This window comes from Galeopterus variegatus, unplaced genomic scaffold, assembly GCF_000696425.1.
Source record: "Galeopterus variegatus unplaced genomic scaffold, G_variegatus-3.0.2 Scaffold1071, whole genome shotgun sequence".
Taxonomy (NCBI): Eukaryota; Metazoa; Chordata; class Mammalia; order Dermoptera; family Cynocephalidae; genus Galeopterus; species Galeopterus variegatus.
In genome coordinates, this window is record NW_007727182.1 from 299,826 (window position 1) to 324,561 (window position 24,736).

Here is a 24,736-nt window from a genome sequence, read left to right on the forward strand (position 1 = left end):
AGGAAAAGACACATATCTTCAGATTCAGGAAGCTCAAAGATCCCCAAACATATTCAACCCACAAAGATCTTCTCTAAGACATGTTATAGTCAAATTGGCGAAACTCAAAATAAACAGAGAACCTTAAAAGCTGCAAGAGAGAAGCGTCAAATCACCTATATAGGAGCCCCAATCAATTTTCATCACAAACCCTAAAAGCCAGAAAGGAATGGGATGATATATTCAAAATACTAAAAGACAGAGATTACCTGCCAAGAATACTCTACCCTGCAAGGCTATCCTTCCAAAATGAACAGCAAATAGTATATTTCTCAGACAAGCAAAAACTGCGGGAGTTCACTAGCACATGACCACCCTTACAAGAAATTCTCAAGGGAGTACTGGGTTTGGTACCTGAAAAACAACTGCCACTGCCATAAAAACCCAAGAAAACTCAAAACCCACTAGTTTAATAAAAAAGGCATCAATGAAGAGAAAACAAAAAAAAAGGGGGGTATCTACAACCCAAGGAACCAACAAATACAGAAAACAAACAATAGATCAGAAAGAAAGGAACAAAAGACACTTAAGACATCCAAACAAAAATCAATAAAATGCTTGGATTAAATCAACACTTTTCAATAACACCTCAATGTAAAAGGCTTAAATTCCCCAATCAAAAGACAAAGACTGGCAGACTGGGTTAAAAAGGAGGACCCAACTATATGCTGCCTTCAAGAGACCCACTTCACCTGTAAAGACTCACATAGACTAAGAGTGAAAAGATGGAAAAAGATTTACCATGCGAACAGAAATGAAAAACGAGCTGGAGTAGCTATTCTTATATCTGAAAAAATAGACTTTAAATTAAAAACCATAAAAAGAGATAATGAGGGACACTACATAATGATAAAAGGATTGACCCATCAAGAAGACATAACAGGGCCAGCCCGGTGGCACACTCGGTAGAGTGCGACGCTTGGGAGCACAGCGGCGCTTCCGTTGAGGGTTCGGATCCCATATAGAGACCGGTCCGCTCACTGGCTGAGCGTGGTGCGGGCGCGACACCGAGGGTTGCGATCCCGTTGCCGGTCACGTAAAAAGACAAAAAGGAAAAAAAAAAAAGACATAACAATCATAAATATATGTGCACGCAATGTTGGAGCAGCCAGATTTATAAAACAATCTTATATCAGAAATGGAAAGAACTATCCAGACATTTATATGGAATAACAAAAGACCATGCATAGCCCAAATAAATAAATACAAAAAAAACTGGGGGAAATCATAGTACATACTAACTTTAATAAATGCTAGCTTTTGTTAACACTTAGCACATTTATACCATATTCATTAATGTATGAATCCATCCTTGTATCCATCTGTTTCACAAATCTTGAGTTCCTACTGTGTCAGACATTATGCTATGCCTAGGATATAATGCTGAAGAAAACTACAAAAGGTCTCTTCCCACATGTAGCAGGTCTTGATCTAGAAGCAAAAATACATGGACAAATAAATGTAATCACAAATCACATTCACAAATAAATGTAAAACTTGTATAAACACTATGTAGGAGATGTTCCTGGTATCACATGATGAAATCATAGAAGCATTTTATCTCTGTGAGCCTGCAGACTTTACACCATGTGGATGCTGCCATTTTTCACAATTAGCAACACCCCACTTCTTGGCACCAATTTTCTGGAACTAGGGAAATAACCATAGGATGGATTTTGGGACCCATTGAACTCACTGTGGGTTGGAAGTGGGCTAAAACTCCATTAATCACCTGAGTCCCATAATTCCTTATTCTAACAGGAGAGCAACTATGACTTTTTGAGTCTCCTGTAATCATTGTCAGTTGAGATCCAGTGTCCAGTAGTCTCCAGAAGGTCTGATTATTTCACTTTCCCTAGTACACAGTTACTTTGGTAAAAGGCCATTGGTACCTTTGAGGAAGGATGGGAGAAAGACTAACAACATAATTTTTCTGTCGTGTCCTTCCTCAAGGGGACCCAGATATCCCTTCATTCAAGAGGTTCTGGGTTTATAAACTGGCTCAAGTCTGGGAATTGACTGAGGGGCCATGACTCTCTGTTTTTATGATTCAGGTTAGACTTGTGTACAGCTGGCCTAGTTTTCCGCTTACACAGATCAAGCAAGAATTTAGTAGGCTTCCCATTTATTGGACTTCTAGGAATACCATGATTAACTAGCCAATGCCATAGATCTAAACAAATCAGACCATTCTGATTGTTGCTTTGCCTCTGCTGTCCATTATGGTAACTATACCCACCTTGCCTTTGGTGGATGAGCACCATCACTTGGCCCCTGTCACCCTTGGATCCAATTATTACCATGGCATTTAAGTTTTCTAATTTTTTATGCTCTGCTTCCCTTTTAATTATAAATTTTGGTTTTACTTCATGCCTTTGCTGACATAATTCAGTGTAGGCTGTTACAAGTAGCCACACAGCTACCTGGATGCTTTGCTGCTTAGAAATTTCTCCTGCCAAATACCCTGGTTCATCACTTTTAAGTTCCACACTCCATAAAACTTTCCAGCATGGATACAATTCAGCCAAGTTTTTTGCCAGTTTATAACAAGGGTGAACTTTGCTCCAGTTTCCAATAAGCTCTCCCTTAGTTTCATCTGAGACCTCTTTAGAGTGGCCTTTACTATTCATATTTCTATCAGCATTCTGCTCACCACCATTTAACCAGTCTCTAAGACATTCCAAACTTTACCTGGTCTTCCTGTCTTCTAAGCCCTCACCATAATCTAGGCTTTATCTAGCCTTCTCCTCCAAATTCTTCCAGACTCTGCCTATCACCCAGTTTGAAAGCTGCTTCCACATTTTCAGGTATTCATTATTAGCAACAAAAATGGACTAATGCACTATCGCTGAAGGAAGAGTAGAAGCCAATTAGACAAAGAGTGTACATCCAAACAGAAGGAAAAAGAAGTGCAAATACCATGGAGGAAAAAAGGATGATGAATATGAATGACTAGGAAAGGCCCAGCTGGGGCCAATGATGTGAATTTCCTGTGGGAAGATCAAGGCTTCATTTACCTTCCAAGAATTTAGATAAGTGTGGCTGGGGGTGTGTCTGAACTTCAAGTTAGAAATGTAGTTAAGGATTATATGGCACAGGGCCTTGCACACAGTGTTAAGATTTTTGCCTTTGCCTTAACAGAAATAGGAAGCTACTGAAGGTTTTCATTTTGTGTGTGTGTGCATGTGTGTGTGTGCGTGCGTGTGTGTGTGTGTGTGTGTGTGTGTAAAAATAAGGTCACTAAATTTTGAGAAAAAAAGTCATTCTAACTGACTGCATGGTGGGGATGTAAGATGGATGCAGTCAGAACAATTAAGAGGATATTGCAGTAGTTCAGGAAAGAGTCGATGGTGGCTAGGACTAGAGTCATGGTAATGGAAATTGAAAATAGTGGATGAATTTGAAAGGTAAATTGAATATAGAGTAGAAGTTTCAAGGATTACCCCTAGTTTTCTGATTTGTGGAACTGGATGGACAGTTAGGGCACACTGAAAAAGAGCCAAGTTGAGGGATCATATATTCTATTTTGTATATGTTATATGTGAATTAATTTTGAAACATTCAAAAAGATATATCATGAATCATGGACCCACATCTTGTGTGGGAATAGATACCATGATCTTTATGGGTTTCTTCCAACTCTTTGGTTTTCTAAGTTCTAATCATGTTTTTATCACTAACCAACTATGTGGTCCTTGGCAAGACATTTACCTTTCTTGAGCCTTAGCTCTCTCAACTGTAAAATGAGGAGGTTGAATAATATGATCTACAAAAATGAGGTTTTATAAAATTTAATAAACAAACCAAGGACAGGAGCCAGTTTTTATAGGTATATATTCTCATCATATGCTTCTACCTCCTCCTATTCCCTAAATGAATGTCCCAGAGTTGTTTGTTACTTTAAATTAGGAACAGAGTAACCACTGGAGTATGCCAACGAGACATATTAAAGTCAATTTTTTGACTGATACAAATAAAATCCATGAGTATTGTATTTTAGAGACAAAGTTTTGGAGACTAAAGTTGTCTGGGTTTTTCTGCTACCTTTCTTTAGCAATAATCACTCAATTCAACTAGCTAATTATTCCAAATTCCCATTTCACCTCTTTTATTTCATATACTTTCACATCTATTATTACCGGTGTTAATGTATCTATAGTTTTATTGATTATTTCCAAAAATGACTTGAGGAAGCTGATTACAAAATGTATTTTGGTGTGATACAGTTTCTAAAATGAAAGTAAATATATATATGCTATGGTCTGAATGTTTGTCCCCTCCACAGCTCATGTGGAAGCTTAATCCCCAGTGTGGTATTTGAAAGGTGAGGCCTCCAAGTGGTGACTGGATCATGAGGAATCCATTCATGGATTAATGCATTAATGGTAATGGGTTATCACAGAGTAGACTGGGGGATTTATAAGGAGAAGAAGAAGCATGTTAGCACATGCTCTTGCTCTGCCATCACCGTGTGATTGCCTGTGTTGCCATCGGACTCTGTAGAAAGTCCCTACCAAGAAGAGGGCCTTCACCAGATGAGCCACTCAACCTCGAACTTCCTAGCCTCCAAAATTGTAAGAAATAAATTGTTTCTTTATAAATTACCCAGTTTCAGGTATTCTAGAAAACAGACTAAGACAATGTGTATTGAATATGGAGGAAAGGGTAGCAAAGGTTTAAAACAGTCCCCTAAGTGAATATAATTAATGTGAATGGGAATGTGAAGCTTAAGTGAACTTCTTGGCAAAGGTAACAGAGAGAAATGTGAGTAGTTATATAATATTCATTGTCTTATCAAAGAAAACATGGATGCATTCTAGAAGCAAATTTTTTTACCCTGGACTAAATTCTGAAAGGAATTAAATACATAGACTTTTAGACTGGGGACACGGAAAAGCAGCTTAGTATTGTTCTGTTATTTCTAGAAAATAAAAGTGCCCAAATTCCAGAAAACAGAGGAGATATTGGAGGTGATAAAAAGGGAGATAATGAACATTATTGGACACCTACTAGGTGTCTTGTATAGTTGTTTTATATTTGTTATCCTATTTTACCTTCATCAATTTTCTATGAGATAGATATTATTTCCATTTTAAATATGGGAGTCCTGAGGCTTGGAGATATTGTCTATAGCCTCCATTGTAGGTATTTACAGTCTTTGGTGTGTTAAGCATTAGACTTAAAAGTGTTGCTTAATATTGATTTCTACTGATTACTGCCCATGGTTCTAGCTTCATGCCCCCTGCAGGTCTTAGGCTAAGCTATCTCTATGCCACACATGTGACATAGGGATATGGAAGAGGTCCTAGTCCTAGGCTTTAGCCTCTCTAGTTGTACCATGCATCCAACCCTCCTGAGTTGTTATGACCTCCTGAGGGTGCTACCATCAATTTGTACATGGGTTCTATGAATTCCTACTAAATCTTCATTCTGATTTTAGTCTCCAGGAATTTATTTTATCCTCCTCTTCTTGACCTTTCATCAGTCCTTCAGAGACAAGGAGATTATTTATTTTTCATGTTCAGGATTTTACAAATGACTGAGGTTCTTTCTGATTCCCACTTTGCAAAACTTCTGGTCTCCTCATTGAAAGAGAGTGGGGGAAAGCCAAAAAACATAATGGTCTCAAGAAATATTGTACAACACTAGTAAATTGAAAAGCTGAAAATAAAGCCTAGGTGTACTTGGAAAAACAATGTTGTGTGTATTATATTAGTATAGCACAGAAATTAAATTCATGGTCTTACAAGTTAAACAGATAGGGCTTTGAATCCCAGTTCGGACATTTAGTATTTTTATGACCTCGGGCAAGCCAGTTATCTACCCTTTATGCACCTCTTTACTGGTTTCCAAAATGGAGATATACATTGTTCACCTACATAGACACACTGGGAGATTAAATGAGATCATAGACACAATGTGCTGAGGGCAAGTTTTGGCATATCATTTGTTCAATCATTAGAATATTCCAAAGTAACTTTCTCAATTAGAGTGCATGAGAAGTAAACCACACACAAAAGTTAACTCAAAATGGACCAAAGACCTAAACGAAAAGAGCTAAAATTATAAAACTGTTGGAAGAAAACATATGGGAAAAGTTTCATGACATTGAATTTGGCAATGATTTATTGGATATGGCACCAAAATCATAGACAACAACAAAAATTAAATAGACAAGTTGTGCTCCCTCAATATTAAAAACTTTGGTGCATCAAAGGATACTATCAACAGAGTGAAAAGACAACACATGGAATGGGAGAAAATATTTGCAAATCATACATCTGGTAAGGGATTAATATCCAGAATATATAAGGAACTCCTACAACTCAACGACAAAATAATAAACAGCTCAATTAAAAAATAGACAAAAGATTTGGATATATGTTTCTCCCAAAAAGATATTCATGTAGCCAATAAGCACATGAAAACATGCTCAACATCACTAGTAATTACAGAAATGCAAATCAAAACCACACTGAGATATCAACACACACCCATTAGAATGGCAACCATAAAAATAAAATGAAATAAAATTGCAAGTCTTGGCAAGGATGCAGAGAAATTGGAACTCTCTTGCTGGAAAAAGTGTAAAATGTGCAGCCAGTGTGGAAAACTGCGTGGTGGTTCCTCAAAATATTAAACATAGAATTACCATAGGATCCAGCAATTCCACTTCTGGATATATACCCATTAGATTTGGAAGCAGAGACTCAAACAGGTATACCCATGTCCATAGCAGGATTATTTACAATAGCCAAAAGGTAGAAGCAACCCTAAGGTTCTTCAGTGGATGAATGGATAAACAAAATGTGAAATATACATACAAAGAAATATTATTTAGCCTTAAAACGGGATGACATTTTGATAGAAGCTACAATGTGCATAAACCTTGATGACATTAGGCTAAATGAAATAAGCCACACATAAAAAATACAAATACTGCATGATTTCACTTATATCAGGTACCTAAAAGAGTCAAATTAATGGAGACAGAAAGAATGGTGGTTTCCAGGAACTAGAGGCAGGGGAAAATGGAGACGTTATTGTTTAATTAGTATGGAGTTTCAGTTTGGGGACTATGAAAAAGTTCTGGAGATGGATGGTAGTGATGATTGCACAACGATGTGAATGCACTTAATGCCACAGAACTACACACTTAAAAATGGTTAAAATGGTTAATTTTACGTTTTGTGTATCTAACCATGGTAAACAAAAATAAAATGCCTAGGAACTCTCAAGAATCACAGGCAGAATCTCCTTCCCTAATAAAAATTCAATTTAAATGACAACTCAAGACACATTAGCTACAATTGCAAAATGACCTGCACAAAAGAACTCGAATACGTGCCATAAACTCAAGTATGTGTTCATGTGGGTTAAGGTTAGCTGTATGATCAATTAGGAAATTCCTATCCCACTTACTGGTGTTCTCAGTTCTCAATTTCAGCCTTATATTTTGACAAGGAATAAACACATTTTCCCTGGAGTATTTTGGCCTTTAACTGTCCTTTCTAGTCGATGTCATAGATCATCTAGCAAACCTGGGAATGAGCTAATTCTGTACCTTATTTTTAACACATGTACATTCAATATTCATCCTAGGCAAGATTGTTAAGTAAGTGAAATTTTCCTCTAATCTATTTTTTAAAAAAAATCTTTTTCCTCCTCTCCAGGGACCTAACTTGCAACAGTTGACCCAAGTTATGGAACTTTCTTGATTCCCCTTCTCCTATTGATACAGATTTATCTTTTGCCCCATTTTAGAAAGCAAAACTCATTCAAGGATTCAAAGTAAATTAATGTCTGATAATTGCTTTAAATATTTCCTATAGTTGATATGGTTTCCATTTTGACATGAGTTTTCATTGCTTCATCCCAAACAGATGACGTGAAAATTTCAAGAAAATTATGGGGAGTAAATGGAAGATACACGTTTTGTTTTGCATCTCAAATTACATGAAGGCAACTATCTAGTACACCTGGATGTGAGGGTGACCTTGTATAAAGTACTATTTTTTATTCTCATACTGTGGAAAGGCAGGAGTAAAAAAATAACCGGTGTGTGATCTCTTGATATATTCATTGAACAATAGCCCACTGGTAAGAAAAGACACAGCAAACATGGTATTTCTAGATTGCATCACAGGAGACCCATTTTCCAATTTGAATAAGGGAACCTACCAGGCTGAAAAAGAGATTGGCCCTGACCTGCAGGCATGGCACAGAGTACAGAAACAGGTACTGGGGTATTAGCATCATGTTGTGCTCATAATTTGTTTATTTTTTTTTTTTAATTTACTTTCAGCCTTGCAGCTTTCTCTAATGCTTCTCCTGTGGCCATGCTGTTTTTAACTTTGGCATGTTTTATTAAAAAAAGAACACAGCAGCAATTGAACTCCAGAAAGCAAAACATCCTCAACTTAGTTGTCTTTAACAAAACAAGACATTTTGTGCTGCTTTAGTGACAGCAGAAGTAGAAATTGCACTTTTAATAAAACTCTAAAGAATAAGAGTCGGTAAGGGGCAATTATTTCATGGTTGCAGTATGATGACTTACCTCCTCAAAAAGAGACAAATTCTATGCATGGAATGTCAGCAAATGAACAGAAAAGGATCATTCCTATATTGCTGCAAAGAGAAGCTTTTGCTAATTTTGCTTTATTCATATTTTCATTTCTTCTCTTAGATATTTCTCAATATCTACTAGTCCCTACTGGCTTTAATTTCAACTTACTTCCTCCTCCATCTGCTAGATCTATTCCTTTCATGGTTTGTTTGGCTTAACATCTTTTTAATTCAATAAGTAGGTTCAGTTCAACGGTGGGACTTAAAAATGGCATGATGTTAAAGGATATGGGCCACCATGACAAAGAGCACATGTAATAGGCAGGAGCACTAGTATTCGAGTGTTTTATTCTTTAATTTTTTCTTTGTAAAAGTCACATGAAAATACACTTTTATGAAGGCAATGATAGCCTATATGAAAGACGTGCAGTGGACACTGTCATATTTTCCTGCTAAGTATATTTTTGAGTTAATTATTCCCGAAAGATTCTCTTCCTGGGTTAGGTCTACTCTAGGGCCAAGGGGATTCAATATTTACCTCTAGAAAAACTATGATTTGTACTGTGAATTTCAATACCTAAAAACCAATTCATTCTCAAATTAATTTTTAAAAACCTTATAGATTGGAACCAGCAGCCCTGGGCCAGGGAACAGGTCATTTATACCCCTAGTTGTTTTGTAGAGAACATATGGTATTCCTGGGGCCATACTCCCCAGTGATCATTCCAGGGTACCTCGATGAGTATTACAGCTCTGGAATTCACTCTGAGGATTCTGGAGAGCAAAGAGGATTAAACGTTTCTCATTATTTTATTTTCTGTCATGTTTTTTCCCTTTAGGCCCCAACCTTAACCTGTATAATAATCATTATGAGTGAGTTTTTGCCATAACCTGTGTGCCTCTTGCTTGTCCCTGTACTTCTAAGACCTAGGGGACATAATAAGCATGTACTGTGATTTCATAAAGAAAATACAGAAAAGATAATTTCCAAATCAAGTAGCTAAAGTAAATTCAAGCAATCCATGCAGAAGTCAATGTATAAAAATAAACCTTAGGTAATGGAGGGGGATTTTCAGAATTGAAGCCATACTATGAATTTTCCTTTGTTGTTCATGTTAGAATCTTTATTTGAAGCATTGCTACAAATGTCACAAACTTACAGGAAATGCCGACTTTAATAAGATCTATTTGGTACCTTAATCCCCAAATCTTGAACAGGATTGAGTCCAGTTATCCTTTATGAGAATGTTGCTAAATACAATATTCAAATACTTAGGATGTACCACATTTCATTGATTTTTTTTTCACATTTTAGCATCTCTGAAATCAGGACACCCATTAAAATTGATGGATTGTCAGAGTTTAATAGATATTCTTCTTTCTTGGTGAAAAAATAAAGTACATCTTATAAGTGATGGCATCCTAGATTTGATAAAATACATTGTTACCTTGCTATTGTTAGAGAGCCCATTAATATATGCTTTATTTTCTACATTTTATTTTTTAAGATTTGGTGAATGGAAATATTATGCACTAATTACTTCCTGAAACTTAAAATCATAATTTTAATGCCTTTTCTTATGAATAGTCTTAATTTAATCCCATGCCACTTTGGTATAATATTTTAACTTTCATATACACTAAAATACTGAAAGGATTGGAAGACCACATCCATACTCTAAGAGGTATTTATTGACTAGATTAGATAGACAGAAGCATCAATGATGATATTTGATTCAATTTTTATAATTAAAAAGGTAATTCCTTTATTGTCTATTATAGCAAAATTCTTTAGTATCACAGTAATAATAGTTTATTAATTAACCAATGTCAAACAAATTCATAGTAATTCACTAAAACATTTTAAATTTGGTGCAAAATTTTATTTTTATGGAGATAAAAATATATTAATGCAATAAAATGACCATGATAAAAATACAGTTTTAGTGTTCTTCAGTTGTCATGAAAATGTCAGTTGGAAATAACGATTAACGCTTAACAATGAAACTGCAGACAATAATTAAAATGATTTATTAGTTAATATTTTTTCTCTTGAACCATTTATGAGTGTAGAACATACCATACCTGACACCACGTTATAATTTGTAATGTGAAATAAATTCCTAATTATTAACTGTCTTTGACTCTACTCGAACTTCAAAATATTTAAGTTGCTGATTTGCTGTGGGCAATTCTACTGTAATCAATAAAGTTCAAGCAATTAAAGTGAAATCTATGAAAACAAAATAAGCAAAGATTTTGACTAATTTTATGGTAAGTTAACATATAATAGTCTTTTCTGTGGGCTTGGATTATATATATTTGTGTCCTACGCTAAGTAAATTCATCATTAGGTGATTATTCAAACAATGAATTATACAATAAGCTTCTAGAAGTCTGGTACCAGTTTTTATTCCTCTCTATAGTCCCTCAGCACTTAGCAAAGTGCTTTGAATACAACAGAGTTTCAGTAATGGTTTGTGGAATAAACTACACAAGTAGAAAAACGTATTGCCTAGCTCCATTGTACAAACATTTTGATAAGGAGTTATATGTTCTTTTTTTTCCCCACCATATAATACAATACTTGCAGACTCAAAACATAGTAACTCCTCAACTAAGAAACAATTTCAGTTATATGCTAATACATTTGCATCACTACTAGCTATGATTGTAGACAAGGAAATTACCACTCAAAATCTCAGTATCCTCATCTATGAAATCAGGAGATGAGATTGTGGAGTTCACATGTAGGCCGAAATGTTTTATGGACAAAATATACTCAAGTTTAAATTTTAAATTTTAAATATTTTTGATAAGTTCAGTACTGCCAAGTTGCATAACATTGGGGAACACCATTCACATCTGTAATGTAGAGGTTGACTTCATCTTTGATGTTTCATTGCTGATAGATTTCAAGTCCCACCAATCCTTTTTTCCCTTCTGCTCCACACCTGGGCAAGCTGATAAGAAAGCTCGGGTGCTCCTTCCGCAGGAAGTTTATACGGCAGAAACCTCACCCTGTGTGCAAAAACCCTAACTCTGGCTCCAGCCACCGACTACATAAAAACCCCAAGCCAGTCTCCTTTCCCTGATGTCTCAAGCCATTTTCAAAACAGTGTGGGAGCCACTCTGCTGTCCCTAGAAATCTTCATTATGTACTAATAAACCTGTTCAGACCTTTTTGGTGTATGTGTGTGTGTATTCATGGTGTCATCAGTCTTGACATCAGAACCACATTTTGGTTGTGGGGAAATCCACCCTACTTCTGCAGAGTGGCCACAATAATGTCCATCAGTCAATATAAATGGATTTCCTTTGAGTTGTACAGTGTACAGTCAGCACTGCTGCACCCAGTGACCCTGAAGAATTCCATTGATTTGCAATAACAGAAATACCACTGTTTGAGTTTTTGAATAATATGAGTTTATTTCTAGGAAGAGGTCATCTATTTTCAACATACCTTTCACCTAGCACCTCTTCACAAAGGAGGGGAAAAAATGACAGAAAAATTAAGAAATTTAGGAAGGATCCTACGTTAGTTAGTGGAAGTGCAAGAAAACCCAAGTCTTCTAGTTCCCAGCCTAGTGCTATTTGCACTACACTACTTTGCTTTTATGACCTATCCACCAATGCCAAAGAGATCTGGCCTTGAAATCTTTCAGAATGTGGCCTTCTCTCTGCATGTAAAACGTTGTTCTGAAGATAACACACATTTCATAGCCTCCCAAGCAGCCATGTCTGACACAAACCTGCCCTGGAACTATAGATAATCTCCTGTATGTCCAACTAAACTTCCTAAAAGTATCACTTGGTAATTATGAATCTCTGAGTATAGTGTCTCAAATTTATCTTCGATTATTATATATTTGTATGTATTACCACTTTACTCAAAACATAAGTTTCATAAAGGCACAAACAGTTCTAAGTACATAGTAATTGATCAAATAATATTTATTTTTTCATTAATGTATCTATACTGTCAGGTAATCACCACTCCTTATCATTAGAAAAAGAGAATGTTAACTCAGAATGTACTCAGAATTTTTCTACAATCAGTTTTTTTATATAAAAAAAAAATACGCAAGATATAAAAGAGAAGCTGGTGCTATGAAGCAAAGTTTAGGTCCCTTAACTGATTTTTATTCTATGTGATATTCCATACTGTTTTTCTTTAATCAAGGCAAATGCTCTAGCTTTTACTCTCATTTTTTAAATTTTATTTTATCAGTATACAATGCAGTTGATTTTCATGTCCCTTTACTGAATCCTTCCTCCCCTCTCCCCCTCCCACCCATCAACATCATATCTGTTCTCTTGTCTTAACAAATTCAAGGAATTGTGATTGTTGAGTCTTCTTTCCCACACCCTCTCATTTGTTTGTGTATTTATTTATATTTTTAACTCTCACAAATAAGTGAGAACATGTGGTATTTCTTTCTGTGCCTGACTCATTTCACTTGATATAATTTTTTCTAAGTCCGTCCATGTTGCTGCAAATGGTAGTATTTCATTCTTTTTTATAGCTAAGTAGTATTCCATTGTGTAGATGTACAACAGTTTCCTTATCAACTCATCTGATGATGGATATTTGGGCTGGTTCTCACTCTTGGCTATTGTAAATAGTGCTGCAATAAACATTGGAGTACAGGTATCCCTTTGGCATGATGATTTCCATTCATCTGGGTATATTCCCAGCAGTGGAATAGCTGGGTCATATGGTAGATCTATCTGTAATTGTTTGAGGAACATCCAAACAATTTTCCGTAAAGCCTGCACCATTTCTCAGTCCCACCAACAGCGTAAAAGGGTTCCTTTTTCTCCACAACCTCACCAGCATTTATCATTCTCAGTCTTTTGGATATCAGCCATCCTAACTGGAGTGATATGGTATCTCAGTGTGGTTTTGATTTGCATTTCCTGAATGCTAAGTAACGTTGCACATTTTTTTATGTGTCTGTTGGCTATTAGTATACCTTCCTTTGAGAAATACCTATTCAGCTCCTTTGCCCATTTTTAATTGGGTTATTTGGGTTTTTTGCTGTAAAGTTGTTTAAGTTCCTTGTATATTCTGGATATTAATAATCCTTTGTCAGATATATATTTTGCAAATATTTTCTCCTACTCCGTTGGTTGTCTTTTAACTCTATTTATTGTTTCTTTTGCTGTGCAGAATCTTTTTAGTTTGATATAATCCCATTTGTTTATTTTTCCTTTGATTGCCTGTGCTTTGGGGGGTTGTATTCCTGAAGTCTGTGCCCAATCCTACTTCCTAGTTTTTATTCTTAAGAATGTTTTCCTGATGGGTTGTTGGTCATTGAACAACACATAGTATTTAGTTTATCTAAGCAATGAGTACAGTTTTCCTGGAAATAAAACAGGGGAAACAACAAAAGGAAATATAAAAAAGAGTGTCTTTATTCCATAAACAATTGCCTAAAATCTCCCTTTGGAGAGAATTATGTAATCAATATATTTTAAAATTTTACCAAGTCTGTATGGCTTAATGCCATTTTCCCCTATGTTATGTTATGTTTATGAAAAATTCTAGCTAAATCTCTGTCTTCCAGTTTCCGTGGATTAATGAAATTGGATTTTAGTATTATAGAACATAGGAGGAGGAATTGGAGGAAGATAATTTAGAGGGACAGGCTGGTTGCTATTCTCAGGTGATGAGCAAAATCATCATTTTGATGTAGTGGGGAAAGCATAGCTGGAATTTTTTATCTTACTAAATGCACACTGTCCTCATTGTCTTAGTGCATTTGGGCTATTATAACAGATACTTTAGACTGTTTAATTTATAAACAACAGAAATATATTTCTCCCAGTTCTGGAAGCTGGGAAGTTCAAGATCAAGCAGCCAATAGATTTGGTGTCTGATGAGGATCCATTTCCATAGACTGTGCCTTCTCACTGTGTCCTCACATGGCGGAAGGGGCAAGGCAGCTCACTGGGGCCGCTTTTATAAGAGCACTAGTTTCTTCATGAGGGTGAAACCCTCCTCACCTAAACCCCTCCTAAAGGTCCCACCTCTTAATATTATCACATTGGGTATTAGATTACAACATATGAATTTTGGAGGGACACCAACATCCAGACCATAGCACTATTGTTGGCATTAGTGAAATGGTCTTCATTTCATAATGGTCTTGGATAATTCATGGGACCAGATTATTACCTAGCAATATAACCTATATATATAACAGTGAAAATATTTTCATGAATACTCACTAGTAAGTCATCGAAACATATTTTGCAGAAATTAGACTGTGGACTTCTAGGGATCAATAAATTTAAATAAAACATTCCAGACGTCAGTTCAAAAGATCTGTTCAATCATTGATCCAATGTGTTTCAGCATTAAAATACATAATTATATATAATTTACAGCTGTTTATATGGCAATAACTGCAGAGATAGGGAGACAGAGGAAGAGACAGAGAAAATAAACCAATAGAAAAATAAAAAATAAATTTCACAATTAAAAAAAACTTTCCCTGAAAAATGTCAATGTAGTGTTGAAAAGTTTACCAGGTGAAAGTAGGCCATCTTTTTTTCTATTTTCACTAAGGTAATTGATTATCAGTAATTGGCATGAAATTTCTTTCCAAACGAGACCTTTTGTTGGTGAAAGAAAGAATAATAGTGCGCAGTCAGGAAATTTCCCTCTGTATAGTCCCAAATAATTGGCTGCCAGTGTCTATTTTTGTTGGTATATGTCAGTTCCATAAAGCCAATCAACCTATTATCTAGATCTCTGTTTGATATTGCCAGTAAAATATCTAAAATAGCATCATTTATAGTTCTAAATGTACAAAATTTTTAAAATAACTTTTATCTTTAGAAGTGAGAATAACCTGTGACCTTATAGGTAAAAACTCAATTGCAATTATGTTTATCAGAATTGTGATAAATAGATCCCTAGGTTCTTCTTGTCATTGTGGCTTTCTGAAAATATGAATTCATTTAATTACAATATACAGATAACTTGGGAATGGAAAAACGGTTGCAATAACCTATATGATTTTTTCAAGTACCAGCACAAAACTGAAACTGCACTTGATGTTACATTATCACACAAGGTTCTGCACACATTCACTACACTGGAGATTTGATGATAACATTACATATTAACATGCTCATAACTTATAATTAAATTCAAAGTACAACATATTCTCATCTCAAGCTATTAATTTTCTAAAGGTTGTAAAGTACTTGTCTCATTTGTTTGTGACTTTGGCTTTTAACTTCTTTATTTTTAATGTGTTCATGAAGAATTATTTTTCATGTGGTCTCTGTTTCAACTAATTACAGACATTTCTCTAAATGCTTAATACTTCCCACAAACAAATTTGGAAGCTAAGCAGCTGAACATGAGAAATTCTGGTCCCAGAGATTCTTGGGTCATTTTTCTGGTAGCCAGGACAGCATCAGAATCCCCGATATCCCCATGTCAATACTAACGCCAAAATATACCTAATTAGTATGGAGGGCTCAAATCTCAGCTTTGCCTTTTAACAGCTATTTGAACTTGGACAAGTTACTGAAGGTCTCTGTGATTTTGTTTCCTCACCTGTAAACTGATAACAATTATGGGACCTGCCTCAGGGCATTATTGGAAAGATTGAACAAATTTGTATGTGTGAAACTCTTGAAATAGTATCTCAATAGTAAGAGCTATGTGATCATTTGCCATTATTATTTTTCAAAGTGATAAACTTAGTCAATTTCCCAGAGGTTTTCCTGATAGGCTTCAAAAGAGCATTACCATTTTAATGTGAAATTATGTCAGCCATGAAACTCAGGAGAATGGTCTTCAGATGATTTTTGGCTTCCCTTCGCTTTTAGGATCCTACCTACCTATCCAGCCTCATGTTACACCATGCTCACATCACCATGTCCCTCTCTCACCTTCTCATACTCTTTCCATAATCTTTTTCTATTTTGTCTTACAGAGCTACGCACATGACCTCTGCATAGACTGCTCTTCCTTCACTTGTTCACCCATTTTACTCCTGTATATACTTCAGATGTCATCTCAGTGTCATTACCTAGGCCAAATCCACCATTATATACTCTTATAGTTTTGTGAAACTCTCCTTGTAGACTTCATCTGAGTTGTAATTTTGCATTAATTTGTGCCATTATTTGAATATTGTTTGTTTCCACCACTGTTAGTTTTTCATACTGAGAGGGCAGGGATGGTGCACATTTTTACTTAACACTATAGTGTTCACAATGATGCCGGATACAAAGTAGATACTCAGATATTTACTCAATGAGTGAATAAATTTAAAAATGAGAGAATATTATGCATTGCACCACATCTTTTTCATTTATGTATTTCTTTCAAATACAAAGCACAGTGAATGAACCTAAATAGTTTGATTGCCCTAAATGCTTTTCATGAAAAAAAGAAATTATTGGTCACTCTCCACTCGTAGTTCATCTATAAGCAAACATTTATTTTATAGGCAAATATAACTTTGATAACAAAGATGAAGAAAGCTTTGAAACAATCTGATAAGACATGATTTTAAATACAAGTAACTTCAGGTGTTTCTACATCTCATTAGGCTCTTACAAAAAGTCTTGACACTTCTGATGATGATAAGAAACTTCTCCCACAGGGCTAAAATACAATTCAAATAACTTTCTGGAAAATCTAAACAGTTGAGTTATACATTGAGATAGAAGTGAGTAGTATTTTTTCCTTTTTTCCTAAAAGTAGTATGAAGAAAACAAAAACAAACCTCTGCATATACATAAGGGTTAGAAAAATGATATTTATTATTATTTTTACCTTGGAATTCACTCATACATTCAAGTCATTTCCCTCCTTTTCCCATAACTTCCAGCACAATTATACTTGTGATATAATTTGGTCATCATATTTGGTTTGAACATAGGAACTGTTGAGGAAAATTCATATGCATGTAGGCAACTGTGAGGTATGCACTATATTCATTTTAATCATTGCATTCAACTGAGGCATTTAGTTGATTTAAATTACCCAGTCCTAGAGTGTTATACTTTGAATTAGGGGAATAATCCTCAAGAATATAAGAAGTAAATAGAAATTATGTTAAACTATGTCCAAGCTTTTTATATAAGTCTACAGACAATTTTGTGAAAGTGATCTACTCAAGCCACATGTTAAGCACTGAAATAACTCAGAAAAAAACTGTACTTATTTAAAGCAGTTTGTAAAAGTCTAAGAACACATTTACAGTGGTTGACAAAAGTACATTGTCCTCTGTACTTTATGTCATGTTAAGACAGCACTGATAGTACCTTTTAAACACGGGTCTAGGGACTATATACCTGGATTACATTTTTAACCTCAGTAATTGCAAACATAACATAGAAAGGGCTAACGATCTTAGCTGGAACTAGCCGGATAGAAGAATAAGAGAGCTAGTTAAAAGTAGTCTGGTTTCTCCATGAAAATCTCCTCAGGAACAAAACCATCGCTTAAGGACTTTAAGTCTGTGTCCTCTGAAGGAGAATCCTCTGGAACAGACTCATCCAGGAAAGGAACTGAAGAAGTTAAAGTTATTTCTCTTTCAGATGCCATTGCAATATAACCACCAAGCCTCTGGTCTAAGACTTTACTGGTCTTGGACAAAATAAACTGCAATGCAGCATTAAATGCAACCAGTTTGGATTGATATATTCTTTTTCTAACCAGTGGAGGGCCTTGGTGAATGGGATGGAAGGCCTTCTCCTGGGTCCACCTGGTAAAATTTGAGGGAGCCCACTCAATTGGAAAAGGAGGCTGAGTAAGGCCTGCAATTGTGTGGTGACATTGAGGGCAAAAACTAGCTCTAAACATTCGATCTAGGTCAGCTTCAGAATAATCATTTTGAACAAGTCTAGTCTGTTGTAACCAGTGTCCTAGAGCCAGAGTGGGGAGACATGGCTCTTTACAATCAGGGCAACACCACTTTTCTAAAGACATCTTTGTGGCAAGATAGTAGGATTAGTTAACAAAATCAACAGCATTAAACATCATTATAGGGACAGTAAGTCTTTATAACAATGTTACCTTCAGAATGAAAATGTCAGTCTGAGAAAATTAATTTGACACTTATTTACCCCCTAGTTTCGAGTCTCTGTACCTAAGAACATATAGTAACAGCAATGGAAGAACACCTTATCAACAAATTAATAATGGTCTAATTAACAAATTTAACTTTGTAAGCTCTTAGTACTTAAATGGTAAATAAACCTACTAGCATTAAATAGGAATAGTAGAGAGGCAATTAAACATAATGTTAAAACAGGATTAGTTTAGCAACACTGTAGAGGTCTATCCCGCAACTGGGAGTTAACTTTGAATTGTTCACACCTCAGTGGAATTTGTTGAGGGCCAGTTGTCTCCCCTTCCCTCTATTCTAAGCCTTGTCTCAGTTCTGAAGAACCAGTTTAGTACAGAATAAAATTTGTCACTTGCCAGTGACACAGTTCACAGGCTTTGAATATTACTTCTCCAAGTCCAGATGGTTCTGTGTAAACAGGGAAACTTTGCATATACTCAGACCCGAAGAATGTTTTGCAGAGGGATCTGCACAATCATCTCAGTTGGTGGTGCTATTGTCGACCTGATTTTTAGAAGCAGCTGACCAATCTGTTGGGTTGTTGTCTGGTGTAGCTGATTTTCACCAATTAGGCGTTTTTTAAGTCTTTACTGCAATCTCTGAGTTTTGTAAGTGGAAAAATCTTGTCACCCTTCTTCTCAGAGTATCTCTGGTAAAGTTCTTCTTGGGGACTCCTAGATCTTGACCCAATCTCTTAAAAGTAGTTGACTAAAGGAGTCTGGCTGCACTTGGGGTTTCTGTAAAAGAAAATTTTACATATCTTATGAAAACTTTAATAATAATTTATACAGTGTGAGAAATGCCCTCACCCATCCAATGCCAAAGGATGTGATGGATCTTGGACATGACCAGTGCCATTGTGCACACAATAAACACAAAATAGCCACTGGCCTTGTCTTCTACTCCAGCACCAAACCCCTCCCCCTTTCCCTTTAGGAGAAGCCTTGTGACTTAAACAGAATCCCTTTTGCTTCTGCAAGGGTGCAGTTCTCCACCCTGGTTGCATAGCTTCAACATTAGCATAATGCCCCTCCTTGTTTACATCAGCCAGCCCTTGGCACCCTATATAAGCTCTACCACCCCCACACCTGGTGCTGTCCTCCATTTTGAGGGTAGCCCTGGGCTGCCCCCCACTTTGGGCACAGCCTGGCAGATTCTTTTCCTTTAATAAAGCTTGATTGGTACCCAGCGTCTCGGCTCACTTTCTTTCAGGATCAACATGGAGACAAGAGGTACAGTGAAGCAAGACTTTAATTACAGCTTTATAAGTTTCGGGTGTCTGAAGGGCAGGCACACAGAAAAGGGCTGTAGCAAGCAATTTATTTCCTAGTATGCAAGTCTCTCCCCCCACTTCCTCATTGGCTGAGTAGTGTGAGGTGCACAATCTTCCTGACAGCTAAAATTTATTACCTCCTTGCAATGCAAGGAATTCCTTTGTCTGGGGGCTCAGGACAAGCCCATGAAAAAGGCCCACTTAAGCCCTGTGAAGGGAGAAAACACCAGGAAATGAAGAAAACAATGGGAGCTAGTAACTAATTACCATCTCAGTAAAACACCCTCAGATAAGTTATTTCTGAAAATGAAACACTTAGATCATTTTCTTACATATAGATAAAACTAAACATTTTAAACTAAACCCATTATCATGAGTTAATGGCCTTTGTAGACTTCATTTGTTTTTCCTAGTTCTATTATTATTTGATGTTTAAATTAACACTGCTTAATTAAATGCTGAATAAGCTTGTGCAAATATATGTCACATAATTATATCTCTTGAAACTTTAAACAAACTTATGGGTTAATTTTATTTAATTCATATTATCTTATATACTATAATTAAATAACACTAATAATAAAGTGAGAAAATAAAAAACAAAATTTAGTATTTTGGTCATTTTAAGAAGCTTATCTCTGGACACTAATTTCTTCATTTTAGTAGCTAAAAGACAAAATTTCTGGTATGGTGTGACTTGTAATAATTTATTTTCATTGTGTGTTCTTGACATAGAGTACATTTATATTACAGTTTTAATATTAACAGTAAAATAAAGTACAGCAGTATCTTTGCAAAAAGTTAAAAAAAAATATGTTGGATCCAAAAGAATCAGGAACTGTTGTAGCCAAAGCAGTTCAGAGGACAGAGGCAATTCCCTGATCACACTGAGCCTGTCAGCTATGCTGATAGATTTTTAACACTGTGTGAGATATTGATTTTAAGTGATAGATCTGTCTTAACATGGAAGCAAAAATCACTTTGATTTAGGTACAATTTTTTATTATTAATTTACCATTAAGTTAGTGACAAATCTGTGTCATAAGCTAAGCAGCTTTAACAAACAAAAGTGGATACTAAATAAGGATAAACTGAAGAGACAAATATTTGACAAACTTATAAAGCCACTGTTTTAGAACCTATCAACATTGATGTTTGAAATCTCTACTATTTGGGAATCTTTTTTAAGGGTGATTTTAATTTTAATGTTAGATAATGACAAAGAAAAGATAAATCTTTTGTTGTATTTTCCGTGGCCATATTTTATAGGGTAGGACCTGAAAATATTTGTTTTTGTTGTTGGAAGATAGTGCTACCACAGACAAAAGTAAAGGTAGCTAGCTAGCTAGCTAGTTAATATAATTTTGATTTTCATATTTCGTGTTTGACATGTTATAGAGATACTTGTTTAAAATAAATGATGGACTTTACTTTTCCAGTAAAAATTCACTTAGTGAAAGAAAATACATGTTCCAGTGTTGGGGGCACTGTTTCTAAGAGGGATCATAAATGCTATTCTGGAATTAATGTCTTTCATATGGATGTGCATCATTTTGTTTAGAAATTACACAATTATTAGCATTTATCCTAAATTTACTCTTATGAAGTTAATTAAAATTAGACAGGTGGCAAAGGGAGGCTTGGGTTTAGCAGATAGAATACAAGAGACAATAGCCTTCAGCTTCATCAGCACTATTTTCTTTTAAGGATGGATATCCAAGAACCTGATATTTTTAGAAATGAGACCGTTTAAGATAATCTCTTCCATGTTTTAGAATCTATTATTAGCCTTCACTAAGAGGTTCTCCTAATGACTGAGATTTTTTTCTTTTCTTTTTTTTTCTTGCAGTTCTTAAAAATTATCTGGCTTTGAGATTTTACTGGCTGACAACCTCTGGAACTTGACTAAGGTCACTTCCAGCAGTGTGGAACCCTGACTCTTGAGTCTATTTATTGTCACTCATACCAGCTGGGGCCACTGAATAAGGATCTACCCTTTGCCATTCTTTGAGGACCTGACAACCTGGATGCTATTCAGGGTCTGACCAAAGGTCACCCCTGTTGCCCTGACAACCAATCATTGCTGTTTAACCCAGATCACATAGAATACAGAAAACCAAAATTCAGAATACTGTTTTAAAACAATCTGTACTAAAAGATGATATAGTGTTGTAGTGGATTGAATCATGTCCCCCACAACTCATTAAAGCTTGAATTGCATCCCCCAAGTTTACATATTAGAAACTTAGCCCCCACTGTGACTGTTAAAAGGGTGGGAAATACTATTATTGTCATTGTAAGGTGCAGCCTTGAAGAGGTGATTGGATTGCACGACCGTGCAGTAGTGAATAGATTAAAAATGGTGGTCAGGGGCATGGTTCTGAGGGCTTTAAAAGAAGAGAGCCTATCTTTCTCTCTCTCTGCTCCACAATTTTCACAATGTGATACCCCTGCCACCACCAAAGAAGGCCTTCACCAGGTGTGTTCCTTGGACTTTAGACTTTCCATCAGAAACTGTAAGCAATAAATTTCGTCTTCTTTATAAATTACCCAGTTCTGGGTATTTTGTTATAAGCAACCGAAACGGACTAATACAAGTGTAATGGTTAGGAGTTGGAGCTGGACAGCCTGGTCGTGAATCCAAGTTCTGCAATTTTATCATTATGTAACTCCGATTCTCTGTGCCTCAGTTCCCTCATTTACTAAGTGATGACAATAAGGTTATCTAAACCATGGCACTATTGTGAGGTTTAAATGGATTAACGTTTATAAAGCACTTATAACCATTCCAAGCACACCGTAGGAGCTAAGTTAGTCTAAATCATAAATCAGGATCATGTGGCCTTCTGTCAGATGACCTGACTACAGTCAGTTTGTCATCAGAGTCATTACTAGAAAATTTCTCACCTTAGAAAGTCTACATTTAGAGATGCCAGAGAGGGATGCCTAGCTCTGGATATTTATAGTAGATCACAAGACCATTCATTGTCATGGTACAGGAATTAGTTATCCATTCCACATTGGTAATCAGCCTGTAAGGAAAAGTTTATGTTAGCAGTGTAGTATATCAGCCAACACGGAAGAGGTAGTGAACTTACATTTTAGATTTTATTACTTGTCATTTAATTACATGATATCTGGATGCATCAGAAGATTCATATGAATTATATATCTAAACCTCATCCAAACCGTTTTCTATAGGGTTTTGAAAAAATTACACTGTAGGAAGTTGAGCTTTAGGGGAGAGGGGAGGGAATAGGAAGGTGAGCTGATTTAGGGGATTGGTCCTACTCCCAAATCTTTTCCTTTCATTTCATGAAACTACCTTGTTAATTTGAATCAAACCTTGGAAGGGGTTACAGCACTGTTTGTCAAGCAAGGTCAGTACAAGCTTCATTAGAATCACCTGAGGATACTCAAAAATTTGGATTCCTGGGCTCCACCACAGATTTACTGAACCTTTGTGGTGAGGCCAGAAATGTGTGACTTTTAATCTCCTTCCACCATCTCTCACAAGCTCTCCCTCCTTCCCCACCATGGCAAATAACTCTTATGAACAGTGAAGTCTGTGGATCATTGGGTTAGTAACTCTCTCCAGAGGTTAGATGAGATTAAAACTCTCCATGACAATCCTACTACAGTTTCCACTGACATGTGAAGAGTGCTTGTGAGCCATCCAGCCAGACTCTGCATGTTTAACACCATTGCAAATCACCAATAAACTTCTCACCCTCATCCTCTCACAAAGATCCAGGGTGCTTTCATTCCACTTACAGCATAGGAAGCATTGTTAAAGAAGTTTTCCATGAGAAGATAACTTCTTTCAACAGAAAACTGTTTGACATTCACAATGTAATAGCACTGAACAACAACAACAAAATATTAAAACAAAATTTTAAAGGTTATAAAATGTGATATACACTAAACAGATACATAGCTATATATCCTCTATACAAATACTATGTAAGCTCCAATTCAAGAAAAAAATAATACGAGAGATGTCTTTTTATTGATTCCTCATCTACAATTTAAATTCAAATTGTCATTCATTAAATTAAGATTCTAGTATTTTTTCACCCTAAAATCAGAGACACCTAGAAGAATTTCCTGGGATGATATCTTCATATTCCTTTATCCTATGTTTTATAACCTTCTTTTGGAATGTAGAGATCATGGTCCACTTGGAGACACTATAAAACAAAGACTACCTCCCAGAAAAATGCACATGGACAATATTTTTCTGCTTGTTCAGGGTTTTTCAGACACTTTGTGGCTTATAAACCCTGGTTAAGAACCGTTATTTTACCAGGTAACTAAAAAGAGAATTCAGTATAAATCTCTTCTAATTCCTTTGGAATCCTACCCCAAAGAGACCAAAAGTTAAGCCAGTGAATTATCTTAAGTGCATGAATAAATTCTTTGAAGCCCAAACATGCAGAACTGGGATGGCATGTGGCTTCTCTTTCAAAGAGAATTTTTTTACGATAGTAATTTTATCACTGGTAATAACAATCTAAAATTTTAGTAGCAGCTGTTATGAGAAGAAATTCAGTTTAAGACAATATACCCTATTTTAATAGCTTTATTGAGATATCATTCACCTACCGTACCATCCACCCATCTTAAGTGTAAAATTCAATGGTTTTTAGCATATAGTTACGTACGTAGAACCATCACCGCAGATTACTTTAAAATATTTTTATCACCTTAAAAAGAAACCCTCTACCACTCTCTACTCTATCCCTCCCCCACCCTT

General features: G+C 35.8%; 1 long non-coding RNA gene across 1 annotated transcript; it reads right to left on the reverse strand.

The window, feature by feature from the left end:
• Positions 1-17,051: 17,051 nt before the first annotated feature.
• On the reverse strand, positions 17,052-22,994 carry LOC103592014. Its single transcript, XR_550636.1, has 2 exons — positions 22,888-22,994; positions 17,052-19,444 (listed from the first exon to the last, which is right to left on the reverse strand). It is a non-coding gene; the product is annotated as an uncharacterized LOC103592014 (long non-coding RNA).
• Between the last annotated feature and the right edge of the window lie 1,742 nt (positions 22,995-24,736).